This window comes from Procambarus clarkii, chromosome 67 (assembly GCF_040958095.1).
Source record: "Procambarus clarkii isolate CNS0578487 chromosome 67, FALCON_Pclarkii_2.0, whole genome shotgun sequence".
NCBI lineage: Eukaryota > Metazoa > Arthropoda > Malacostraca > Decapoda > Cambaridae > Procambarus > Procambarus clarkii.
In genome coordinates, this window is record NC_091216.1 from 19,835,114 (window position 1) to 19,848,529 (window position 13,416).

Genomic DNA, 13,416 nt, shown 5'->3' on the forward strand with positions numbered 1-13,416 from the left:
AGCCTCCACCACATCACTGCCTAGTGCATTCTATTTGTCTACTACTCTGACACTGAAAAAATTCTTTCTAACGTCTGTATGGCTCATTTGGGCACTCAATTTCCACCTGTGTTCCCTAGTGCGTGTGCCCCTTGTGTTAAAGTCTGTCTTTATCTACCCTATCAATTCCTCTGAGAATCTTGTATGTGGTGATCATGTCCCCCCTAACTCTTCCTTCTCCCAGTGACGTGAGGTTTAATTCCTGTAGTCTCTCCTCGTAGCTCATACCCCTCAGTTCGGGTACTAGTCTGGTGGCAAACTTATGAACCTTTTCCAGTTTAGTCTTATGCTTGACTAGATATGGACTCCATGCTGGAGCCGCATACTCCAGGATTGGTCTGACGTATGTGGTATACAAAATCCTGAAGGATTCCTTATCATTCAGAAAAAATTCTGAAGGATTCCTTATCATTCCTTATCGTTTCTAATGGCCGTTCTTATGTTGGCCAACCTGACATGTGCTGCTGGTGTTATCCTCTTGGTATGGGCTTCAGGGGACAGGTCTGGCGTGATATCAACCCCCAGGTCTTTCTCTCTCTCTCTCTGACTCTTGAAGTATTTCATCTCCCAAATGATACCTTGCATCTGGTCTCCTGCTCCCTACACCTATATTCATTACATTACATTTGCTTGGGTTAAACTCTAACAATCATTTGTTCGACCATTCCTGCAGCTTGTCCAGGTCTTCTTGAAACCTCAAGCTGTCCTCTTGTCTTAATCCTTCTCATAATTTTGGCGTCGTCAGCAAACACTGAGAGGAATGAGTTTATACCCTCTGGGAAATCATTTACGTATGTCAGGAACATGTCAGGAACAGGATAGGTCTGAGTACAGAGCCCTGTGGGACTCCACTGGTGACTTCACGCCATTCTGAGGTCTCACCCCTCATTGTAACTCTCTGCTTCCTATTGCTTAGGTACTCCCTTATCCACTGGAGCGCCCTACCAGTTACTCCTGCCTGTTTCTCCAGCTTATGCATTAGCCTCTTATGCGGTACTGTGTCAAGGGCTTTCCGACAGTCCAACAAAATGCAGTCCGCCCATCCTTCTCTTTCTTGCTTAATCTTTGTCACCTGATCGTAGAATTCTATCAAGCCTGTAAGACAAGATTTAACCTCCCTGAACCCATGTTGATGTGTTGTCACGAAGTCCCTTCTCTCCAGACGTGTTACTAGGCTTTTTTCTCACACTCTTCTCCATCACCTTGCATGGTATACAAGTCAAGGACACTGGCCTGTAGTTCAGTGCCTCTTGTCTGTCACCCTTTTTGTATATTGGGACTACGTAAGCCGTCTTCCATATTTCTGGTAGGTCTCCCGTCTCCAGTGACCTACTATATACTATGGAGAGTGGCAAGCAAAGTGCTTCTGCACACTCTTTCAATACCCATGGTGAGATTCCGTCTGGACCAACAGCCTTTCTCACATCCTGATCCAACAGATGCCTCTTGATCTCATCTCTTGTAATTTCGAACCCTTCCAAGGCCGCCTGAATTACTGCCACCTCTCCTAGCGCAGTGACCTCACCTCATTCTATTGTTAAGACCTCCTGGAACCTTGTTGAGTTCTCCACACACCTCTGTGTCATTCTCTGTGTATCTATCCTCACTCGTTCTAAGTTTCATCCCCTGTTCCTTCACTGTTGTTTTCCTCCTGATGTGATTGTGGAGTAGCTGTGGTTCGGTCTTGGCTTTATTAGCTATATCATTTTCATACGTTTTCTCAACTTCTCTTCTCACACTAACATACTCGTTCTTGGTTCTCTGGTATCTCTCTCTCCTTTCTGGTGTTCTGTTATTCCGGAAGTTCCTCCGCGCCCTTTTGTTCAGGTTCCTTTGCTCCCATACATGCCCTATTAAACCACGGATTCTTCTTTTGCTACTCGGTTTTTTCCTGTCGGGCCGGGATAAACCTGTTTACTGCCTCCTGACACTTTTGGGTGACATAGTCCATCATGTCTTGTACAGACTTATTTCTGAATTCTGTGTTCCATGGTATATTCCTTAGGAATTTTCTCATCTCATCATAATTTCCCTTTCGGTACGCCAGCCCTTTGTTTCCTGGTTCTTTTTTGGGGGGAGATAAATCCTAGCTCTACCAGGTACTCAAAGAATAACAATACACTGTGATCACTCATTCCAACTTAACTTCCCTTTTATCCGACTCATTTAGGGTAAATATCAGATCAAGCATTGCTGGTTCATCCTCTCCTCTCATCCTTGTGTGTGTGTGTGTGTGTGTGTGTGTGTGTGCGCGCGCGCGCATGTTAGAGCACTGGTTATAGTACAGAAACACCAAATCACAACTAGATGTCATATACTCTCTCAAGATCAAAGCTGTGCATCACTCGTGAATGAAAATGTCTCCACTGCACCAACGCAACAGGCACTCCGTTCCTTAATGTAATCTCTCTCTCTCTCTCTCAAGCCACGACCAACGAGAGGGCAACGAGACCAACTCCGGACACCCTGGCTAAGTAACGAGGTGCATGGGGTGCAGGCTCAGTTGGCCACGGAGGGTGGCAGTGAGTGGACGTGTGGCACCGCCCTCCTGCGAGTTCCCGCCCCGCGGCCGCCATGTGGACAGTGCTTCCCTAAACTTCCCGCAATCGTAGATGTGATCTATTGACGACGCTGGTGACACAAGCGGTATGCAGCGGCTTCATTAACTCAACATTGTCAATAAGGCATTTTTTTAGGAGTGGGTGTTTTGAGGACTGAGTAGCCGAGTCAGTCGTCGATTACAATGTAGTCAAGTTGGTTTAGTGCCACACTGTTGCCCTCCTCTTGTGTGTCGACCCTCTACACCTCCCTCGGGAGCTTGGACCACTCTAGGTGAGTACCTTACACCCTGTGTGTTGACACGTGACTTGTTGGGTCATACACTGTGACACGTGACTTGTTGGGTCATACACAGTGACACGTGACTTGTTGGGTCATACACAGTGACACGTGACTTGTTGGGTCATACACTGTGACACGTGACTTGTTGGGTCATACACTGTGACACGTGACTTGTTGGGTCATACACTGTGACACGTGACATGTCCCACACAGTGACACGTGACATGTCCCACACAGTGACACGTGACATGTCCGACATAGTGACACGTGACATGTCCCACACAGTGACACGTGACATGTCCGACACAGTGACACATGACATGTCCCACACAGTGACACGTGACATGTCCCACACAGTGACACGTGACATGTCCCACACAGTGACACGTGACATGTCCCACACAGTGACACGTGACATGTCCCACACAGTGACACGTGACATGTCCCACACAGTGACACGTGACATGTCCCACACAGTGACACGTGACATGTCCCCACACAGTGACACGTGACATGTCCCCCACAGTGACACGTGACATGTCCCCACACAGTGACACGTGACATGTCCCCACACAGTGACACGTGACATGTCCCACACACAGTGACACATGACATGTCCCCCACAGTGACACGTGACATGTCCCCCACACAGTGACACGTGACATGTCCCACACAGTGACACGTGACATGTCCCCACACAGTGACACGTGACATGTCCCCACACAGTGACACGTGACATGTCCCCACACAGTGACACGTGACATGTCCCCACACAGTGACACGTGACATGTCCCACACACAGTGACACATGACATGTCCCCCACAGTGACACGTGACATGTCCCCCACACAGTGACACGTGACATGTCCCACACAGTGACACGTGACATGTCCCCACACAGTGACACGTGACATGTCCCCACACAGTGACACGTGACATGTCCCCACACAGTGACACGTGACATGTCCCCACACAGTGACACGTGACATGTCCGACACAGTGACACAAGATAACAATGACCAACACATTACTACATGATTGTGTTATCTATGCCAGCTCTGGCTAGCCACTCCACACGGTCACGATTCATCAGGTATTGACTCATCCTCTTCCGAAACCAGTACATCTTTCAACAATCATAGCAGCTTTGTTTACATTTAATAGAAACAGTTAACCTGCCTTTAAACTTAACAACTCAAGGTTATTTTACTTATAAACAAGCCCCGTAGTGCTTCAGAATTCATGACTGTTTAATAAATAAGAGAAAAGCCGCCATGATTGAGAAAAGATGGAGAGGTTTCGCAAGTGCAACTGTGACTGACAAGTTGGTAAACCCGAGACTCCTCTCACGTGTAACACCCCAGAATCGAACCCTGATTTAAAAAAAAAACAATTAAAACACCTGTCAGGATAGTCACATGTGCCATACTGCATCTGTTAGTGACGCCAGATATAACACCGGTCGAATATCCCTTGGAAACATGTGCGTATCAACCCAAGATAACACGTGTGAGATTATATGCTAAGGAATATATGTTATTGTCTGACAATTAATGTGAAAAACCATCAGTTGTCAACAGTTAAGATGACAATACCCACAACACAACCCTACACTACAATACCCACAACACAACCCTACACTACAATACTCACAAGACAACACCTGCACTACAATACCCACAACACAACCCTACACTACAATACCCACAACACAACCCTACACTACAATACCCACAAGACAACCCTACACTACAATACCCACAACACAACCCTACACTACAATACCCACAAGACAACACCTACACTACAATACCCACAAGACAACCCTACACTACAATACCCACAAGACAACACCTACACTACAATACCCACAAGACAACACCTACACTACAATACCCACAAGACAACACCTACACTACAATACCCACAAGACAACACCTACACTACAATACCCACAAGACAACACCTACACTACAATACCCACAAGACAACCCTACACTACAATACCCACAACACAACCCTACACTACAATACCCACAACACAACCCTACACTACAATACCCACAACACAACCCTACACTACAATACCCACAAGACAACCCTACACTACAATACCCACAAGACAACACCTACACTACAATACCCACAAGACAACCCTACACTACAATACCCACAAGACAACCCTACACTACAATACCCACAAGACAACACCTACACTACAATACCCACAAGACAACACCTACTCTACAATACCCACAAGACAACCCTACACTACAATACCCACAAGACAACCCTACACTACAATACCCACAAGACAACCCTACACTACAATACCCACAAGACAACACCTACACTACAATACCCACAAGACAACCCTACACTACAATACCCACAAGACAACCCTACACTACAATACCCACAAGACAACACCTACACTACAATACCCACAAGACAACCCTACACTACAATACCCACAACACAACCCTACACTACAATACCCACAAGACAACACCTACACTACAATACCCACAAGACAACCCTACACTACAATACCCACAACACAACACCTACACTACAATACCCACAACACAACACCTACACTACAATACCCACAACACAACACCTACACTACAATACCCACAACACAACACCTACACTACAATACCCACAACACAACACCTACACTACAATACCCACAAGACAACACCTACACTACAATACCCACAACACAACCCTACACTACAATACCCACAAGACAACACCTACACTACAATACCCACAAGACAACACCTACACTACAATACCCACAAGACAACCCTACACTACAATACCCACAACACAACCCTACACTACAATACCCACAAGACAACCCTACACTACAATACCCACAACACAACACCTACACTACAATACCCACAACACAACACCTACACTACAATACCCACAACACAACACCTACACTACAATACCCACAACACAACACCTACACTACAATACCCACAACACAACACCTACACTACAATACCCACAACACAACCCTACACTACAATACCCACAAGACAACACCTACACTACAATACCCACAAGACAACACCTACACTACAATACCCACAAGACAACACCTACACTACAATACCCACAAGACAACACCTACACTACAATACCCACAAGACAACACCTACACTACAATACCCACAACACAACCCTACAATACCCACAACACAACACCTACACTACAATACCCACAAGACAACACCTACACTACAATACCCACAACACAACCCTACAATACCCACAACACAACACCTACACTACAATACCCACAAGACAACACCTACACTACAATACCCACAACACAACCCTACAATACCCACAACACAACACCTACACTACAATACCCACAAGACAACACCTACACTACAATACCCACAAGACAACACCTACACTACAATACCCACAACACAACACCTACACTACAATACCCACAACACAACACCTACACTACAATACCCACAACACAACACCTACACTACAATACCCACAAGACAACCCTACACTACAATACCCACAAGACAACACCTACACTACAATACCCACAACACAACCCTACAATACCCACAAGACAACACCTACACTACAATACCCACAAGATTATGCATATAATAGGTAAATATAATAAAATCCCAATCTGTATTATAACTAAATTTATAAAATTTAAGTTTATAATTGGGTTTTTATTTGGCATATGTGCATTAAAATATTTTTTGGCATGATTTACCTGACGGTCACTAAACACTAGGGGCCTCGACGAGTACAGGAAGCCGGCGGCTTGTCGAATGGTTGTTATATATTACATGTATTAATGTATGAATACGGACGAGCATGTGCAGTACATAAGCCAGTGATAGGTATATTTACATGCAAATGATACATACATGCGAAAATTCATACGTAATAATTATACACAAAATTGTATATAATTTAGAAAATACACTCAAGACGAACATATATGTGGGAGATGTACAGACCCTCACTATCACCACACTCACCACCACCATACTCACCACCATCACCACCACACACAACCACCACCACCACACTCACCACCACCATACTCACCACCACCACCACACTCACCACCACCACCACACTCACCACCACCACCACACTCACCATCACCACCACACACAACCACCACCACCACACTCACCATCACCACCACACACAACCACCACCATACTCACCACCACCACCACACTCACCACCACCATACTCACCACCATCACCACCACACACAACCACCACCACCACACTCACCACCATCACCACACTCACCACCACCACCACACTCACCACCACCACCACACACAACCACCACCACCACACTCACCACCATCACCACCACACACAACCACCACCATACTCACCACCACCACCACACTCACCACCACCATACTCACCACCACCATACTCACCACCATCACCACCATACACAACCACCACCACCACACTCACCACCACCACACACAACCACCACCACCACACTCACCACCACCACACTCACCACCACCATACTCACCACCATCACCACCATACACAACCACCACCACCACACTCACCACCACCACCACACACAACCACCACCACCACACTCACCACCATCACCACCATACACAACCACCACACTCACCACCACCATACTCACCACCACCACCACCATCACCACCATACACAACCACCACCACCACACTCACCACCACCACCACCACTCACCACCATCACCACCACCACCACCACCACCACCACACTCACCACCATCACCACACTCACCACCACCACCACACTCACCACCATCACCACCACACACAACCACCACCACCACACTCGCCAAACACCACCACCACCACCACCACCTTCACCACCACCACCACCACCATCACCACACTCACCAGCACACTCACCACCACCACACTCACCACCCCCACACACAACAACCACCACACACTACAAACACCACCACACACTCACCACCCCCACACACACACCATCACCACACTCACCACCCCCCCCCCACACACACTACTCATAACAGCAAGACACGAGGTAACACACCATACAGGCATCACTGGGAGAGGAGGAAGAGGCAGCCACTATACCAACTCATTCCGTTTACTCACAGTCCGTGAACCCGATTATTTCATTACTTCCCTCTGTCTCATTTTGTGTCTGGAATTCGCCCCGTGTGTCCTCATGGTCTGCTCCCCAGCCCCACCGGTCTGCTCCCCAGCCCCACCGGTCTGCTCCCAGCCCCACCGGTCTGCTCCCAGCCCCACCGGTCTGCTCCCAGCCCCACCGGTCTGCTCCCAGCCCCACCGGTCTGCTCCCAGCCCCACCGGTCTGCTCCCAGCCCCACCGGTCTGCTCCCAGCCCCACCGGTCTGCTCCCAGCCCCACCGGTCTGCTCCCAGCCCCACCGGTCTGCTCCCAGCCCCACCGGTCTGCTCCCAGCCCCACCGGTCTGCTCCCAGCCCCACCGGTCTGCTCCCAGCCCCACCGGTCTGCTCCCAGCCCCACCGGTCTGCTCCCAGCCCCACCGGTCTGCTCCCAGCCCCACCGGTCTGCTCCCAGCCCCACCGGTCTGCTCCCAGCCCCACCGGTCTGCTCCCAGCCCCACCGGTCTGCTCCCAGCCCCACCGGTCTGCTCCCAGCCCCACCGGTCTGCTCCAACATCACTTTGGCTATCACACCCGCACACAACCTTGTGCTTACATGATGTTTGGGCTGGCCGAATATATATATATATATATATATATATATATATATATATATATATATATATATATATATATATATATATATATATATGTTAAATTCTTTGGTGGTGGTGGGAGATGAAGGGTATTTCTGAGCCAACTTTAAGGTGTTGGTCTGGAGCAGAGTGTAGCCGGGTGGGCAATTTTCAAGTATTTCTCTCACGTAGTAGATATGTATCTTCCTCCAGGACCAGGATACATGAAGCATTTACGTGTCCTCTTACCACACCACTATTTCTTTACCTCATCCTCACAACCTAATGTGTATTTATTAACCAGTTTACGAGCTTCGAAAATTCCCAACTAAGGGTTATTAATTTTTTCAATACCTTAATAGTGCTTTGGAACTCTTATAATAAACGCAAAGTAAGCTGCAAAGAATAAAGATGAACAGGTTTCGTAAATGGACACGTAAATAGTTGAAGAATCCTGTGTCCCGGATCATAAACTTGCATATTTACAATCTTTGCATATGCTGCTGATGTTATTGTATATATGTCTGCCTCTGGAGATAAGCTTGGGTGTTGTCCTGCACCAACTCGTTTTCTTTCACAGATTCATGGAGGAGTTTCCTCCTTTGATGTACACTGCCTTTGTCCTCCTCTGTCTCCACTATCATAATAACCTTGTCGTTGTTAAGTAGCCACTTACTGGAACATAGGGAGCCGGTCGGCCGAGCGGACAGCACGCTGGACTTGTGATCCTGTGGTCCCGGGGTCGATCCCGGGCGCCGGCGAGAAACAATGGGCACAGTTTCTTTCACCCTATGCCCCTGTTACCTAGCAGTAAAATAGGTACCTGGGTGTTAGTTAGCTGTCTCGGGCTGCTTCCTGGGGGTGGGGGCCTGGTCGAGGACCGGGCCGCGGGGACACTAAAAAGCCCCGAAATCATCTCAAGATAACCAAGATCCCTATATTGCAGCCGTTCTCAAGGAAAAGTGATTAGACTTAGACGCAGACTTCAACCTCCCTCTCACACCACCTGGAAGGTTGTCTAGATACTTCTAATAGTCTGAAAGCATATTACGGTTCCAATAATAAATTACTTGTAAACTCACAAGTGAACCTTTGTTCTATACACAGAATATTCTCAAGTTATATCTGAAGTTTATTGTAAATCGATGGTTTAAAATATAAAGTCTATGATAAACTAGTTTTCTTTGATACACCCTAAAGGCTAGGTTTTCTTTAATGTGAAATTCTAGGGGAAACGGTAATAGCTTTCCAGTCTCATACTTCATATGTTTGAGAATAATAGTGTTTTAACCTAACCTAACCTAACCTAACCTAACCGAACCTAACCGAACCATGGCTATGGTTATGAAGCAAATAATAGCACTAATTACATAGTGGTTTTCAAGTGATTACTACGAGGGTGTTAACCCCGAGGACAGATTATTATACCGAGGAATCATCGCTGTCACCGCCACAATTTTGTGTTGTGTATTCGCTCACACAATATAATATACTCTCAGTCTCTCCTACTTAGCTAGTATACTAGCTGTACCCGGCCACGCGTTGCTGTGGCTCAGTAACGCAGGCGCATTGCTGAGCCACAGAAACCCTCCCCTGTCCCCTCCCCCCCGTCCTCCCCACCATTCCCCCTCCCACGTCCCCTCGTCCTCCCCACCATCCCCCACTCCCACGTCCCCTCGTCCTCCCCACCATCCCCCCTCCCACGTCCCCTCGTCCTCCCACCATCTCCCCTCCCACGTCCCCTCGTCCTCCCAAACATCCCCACTCCCCTGTCCCCTTGTCCTCCCCACTATTCTCCATTCACACATCCCCTCGCCCCCCTCCACTATCCCCCACTTCCCCGTCCCCTCATCCCCCACTACCATCCCCCACTTCCTCGTCCTATGCGTACTCAAATAATCTGATGCATCCATCAGAAAAATGGGAATATCAAATAATATGATGTATCCATCACTGAAAAATAAGAACAGTTAAAAAACGAAATGAAAAACAATGACAAAATAAAAAAAATAAACTATAATTACGAAATGAACGGTATGGTAAACAACACAGCTCAATTCCAACGCAATGTATCACAAAATAATTAAATCAAAATGAAAATAAATCTAAATCTATGAAAATTCAATTTATCAATGCCATTTTGAATGTTGTGTCAAAATTTCAAAGCAATCAGTGAAGAACTTTCGGAGATTACAGCGTGTGTTGCCCTTACGTCCAACAGATGGCGCTGTTTAAAAAAATAATGTTTTACCTGTCACAGGTGCGGCATGTATATAGTAGGACTATTAAAACGCGCGCGTATTCGAATGCAACATTGTGTCAAATTCAAAGCAATCGGTAAAGAGGTTTCGGAGATTTCCCTCACATGAAAACTCATATGAAAAACAGTTTCAAAAAAGCATCTTTTTACGTATCACAGACGTGACATCTATATAGTAGGTATACAAAAACACGCTCATATGCGAATGGACCGTTGTGTCAAAATGTCAAAGCAATCCGTGAAGAACTTTCGGAGATTAGCGATTTTGAACAAACCAACATTTACATTTTTATTTATATAGATTAATGTCTTGTTGGAGGGAGTGGGGGGAGAACCATGTCTAAGGCTTTATGATAGTCTGGCAATATGCAGCATACCCATCCTTACCTTTTTTCTCTGATTTTTGTCTCGATATTGTACAACTCCATTATATGTATTAGAGAGGATGTGTGTGTGTGTGTGGGGGGGGGGGTGTGGTGTGTGGTGTGTGTGTGTGTGTTGTATGTGTGTGGTGTATGTGTGTGGTGTGTGTGTGTGGTGTGTGTGTGTGGTGTGTGTGTGTGGTGTGTGTGTGTGGTGTGTGTGTGTGGTGTGTGTGTGTGTGGTGTGTGTGTGTGTGGTGTGTGTGTGTGTGTGTGGTGTGTGTGTATATGTGTGTGTGTGTGGTGTGTGTGTGTGTGTGTGTGTGGTGTGTGTGTGTGTGTGTGTGTGTGTGTGTGTGTGTGTGTGTGTGTGTGGTGTGTGTGTGGTGTGTGTGTGTGTGTGTGTGTGGTGTGTGTGTGTGTGTGTGCGTGTGTGTGTGGTGTGTGTGTATATGTGTGTGTGTGTGGTGTGTGTGTGTGTGTGTGTGTGTGTGTGTGTGTGTGTGGTGTGTGTGTGGTGTGTGTGTGTGTGTGTGGTGTGTGTGTGGTGTGTGTGTGTGTGTGTGTGTGGTGTGTGTGTGTGTGTGTGCGTGTGTGTGTGGTGTGTGTGTATATGTGTGTGTGTGTGGTGTGTGTGTGTGTGTGTGTGTGTGTGTGTGTGTGTGGTGTGTGTGTGGTGTGTGTGTGTGTGTGTGGTGTGTGTGTGGTGTGTGTGTGTGTGTGTGTGTGTGTGGTGTGTGTGTGTGTGTGTGTGTGTGTGTGTGTGTGTGGTGTGTGTGTGTGTGTGTGTGTGTGTGTGTGTGTGTGTGTGTGTGTGTGTGTGTGTGTGTGTCACTAATCAGCTTAGTGTACCCCCCGTCAGTGCTGTAACAGAGTGCTGGTGTTATCAAAGAGTAGCTCATACAAGGCTGCCTCAGAGCTGACGCTGGATTAGGGTATTATCCCTCCAGCCTCCCATAAGCGCTATATATGTATATAATATATCCCTCTTGGTATGAATGATCCCTTGCCTATTATCATAACATTTTAAATGTAATATTCGTTACGTGAATATTGTTTCCAACACTTACATGGTCCACTGGAAGGCGGGCCACAGGGAGGCGGGCCACAGGGAGGCGGGCCACAGGGAGGCGGGCCACAGGGAGGCGGGCCACAGGGAGGCGGGCCACAGGGAGCCCCCGAACGCAGATGACAGATACACAAGGAGTGGGATACATGACCCAAGATACAGGAGTGTAGAACACTGTGGTATGTGGTGCAGGTGAACACTATGGTATGTGGTGCAGGTGAACACTGTGGTATGTGGTGCAGGTGAACACTATGGTATGTGGTGCAGGTGAACACTGTGGTATGTGGTGCAGGAGAACACTGTGGTATGTGGTGCAGGAGAACACTGTGGTATGTGGTGCAGGTGAACACTATGGTATGTGGTGCAGGTGAACACTATGGTATGTGGTGCAGGTGAACACTGTGGTATGTGGTGCAGGAGAACACTGTGGTATGTGGTGCAGGAGAACACTGTGGTATGTGGTGCAGGTGAACACTATGGTATGTGGTGCAGGTGAACACTATGGTATGTGGTGCAGGTGAACACTGTGGTATGTGGTGCAGGTGAACACTGTGGTATGTGGTGCAGGTGAACACTATGGTATGTGGTGCAGGAGAACTCTGTGGTATGTGGTGCAGGAGAACTCTGTGGTATGTGGTGCAGGTGAACACTGTGGTATGTGGTGCAGGTGAACACTATGGTATGTGGTGCAGGTGAACACTATGGTATGTGGTGCAGGTGAACACTATGGTATGTGGTGCAGGAGAACACTGTGGTATGTGGTGCAGGTGAACACTATGGTATGTGGTGCAGGAGAACACTGTGGTATGTCGTGCAGGTGAACACTATGGTATGTGGTGCAGGAGAACACTGTGGTATGTGGTGCAGGTGAACACTGTGGTATGTGGTGCAGGTGAACACTGTGGTATGTGGTGCAGGAGAACACTGTGGTATGTGGTGCAGGTGAACACTGTGGTATGTGGTGCAGGAGAACACTGTGGTATGTGGTGCAGGTGAACACTGTGGTATGTGGTGCAGGTGAACACTGTGGTATGTGGTGCAGAACACTGTGGTATGTG

At 47.4% G+C, this 13,416-nt stretch overlaps 2 protein-coding genes across 2 annotated transcripts in view; one reads left to right on the forward strand and one right to left on the reverse strand.

Moving 5' to 3' along the window:
• LOC123767758 (choline-phosphate cytidylyltransferase B) overlaps window positions 1-13,416 on the reverse strand; it is a 664,019-nt gene that overhangs the window by 497,716 nt on the left and 152,887 nt on the right. The window lies entirely within an intron of this gene.
• The window catches only part of LOC123767754 (chondroadherin), a 144,908-nt gene continuing 134,026 nt past the window's right edge, over window positions 2,535-13,416 (forward strand). The window contains exon 1 of the mRNA XM_045757733.2: window positions 2,535-2,871. The gene's annotated coding sequence lies outside the window, so the exon portion shown is untranslated. The remainder of the gene's footprint in view (window positions 2,872-13,416) is intronic.